The following is an 877-nucleotide window of genomic DNA, read 5'->3' as shown; positions in this document are numbered from 1 at the left end:
CTCGGGGTCCCAAATACCACCCCTGTGGTGGCTTTCCGCTGGGGCCTCACTCTTCGTGGAAGTCACGTGGTGACTCCGAAACCCGGGAGGGAGAGCGAAGCCCACCCACAAGAAGCGAGGCTGGGCGGGTGGGGGTCGAGGAGGTGCGGCGCAGCTTCTGGGGTCTTTCGGCCGCTCTCGGAGAACTCGGGTTGAGAAACACAAGCGGGTGGTTTGGGGTTGGTGTTTTTTTTTCCCGGTCCCATCACTGCATCTTCCTGCGCATCGGCCCCGCCTTCCCCCAGCGCAGGGGTCACAGTCTCGGGGGATTTTCTCCGCCGCGATCAGTCACGCGCGCGCCACTCTCGCTCCGTCCGCGGCCCCCCGCTGCCCTGCCCGGGAGGCGCTGTCCCCGGGAGGGGACAGCGGCTTTACCGAGTCCCACTGCGCACCCTGAGAGCCACGGGGCACTCCAGGGCCTTTCTGAGGGGAGCACCTACTCCAGTCTTCGCAGGGCTGTGGGAGGGAGCCAGGCGGGGCGGCCCCGAGGGTGAATTCCCTCAGTGGAGGGTGGCGAGGAAGAGATTGTCCTGGAATTTAAGTGGCTGGGCTTCCCCGAGAGCCAAGCTGGCACGGTGGACGTCGCTGTTTAACAGGTTCGGGGATCTGGACTCTCCGTGCTAACGTTAAATGGACCAGATCCTTTTTCTTTCTCAAGATTAAAGTGGCAGATGCTCTGTCAACAGGTTAAGATGCATGACTTCTTCATGCCAAACAGGATGAGACAGAGGTCCTGAGGCGCGTTCCCTCCACCTGCCTGCCAGTTAAAAGATGCAAAGTCAAGACCATTGTTGTACATGGTCCCAGCAGAGAAAAAACAAGTGGTTATGTGTGTGTG

This window comes from Neophocaena asiaeorientalis, unplaced genomic scaffold (assembly GCF_003031525.2).
Source record: "Neophocaena asiaeorientalis asiaeorientalis breed wild unplaced genomic scaffold, Neophocaena_asiaeorientalis_V1.1 scaffold67, whole genome shotgun sequence".
In the NCBI taxonomy this organism is placed as follows: domain Eukaryota; kingdom Metazoa; phylum Chordata; class Mammalia; order Artiodactyla; family Phocoenidae; genus Neophocaena; species Neophocaena asiaeorientalis.
This window is presented reverse-complemented; position numbering follows the sequence as displayed.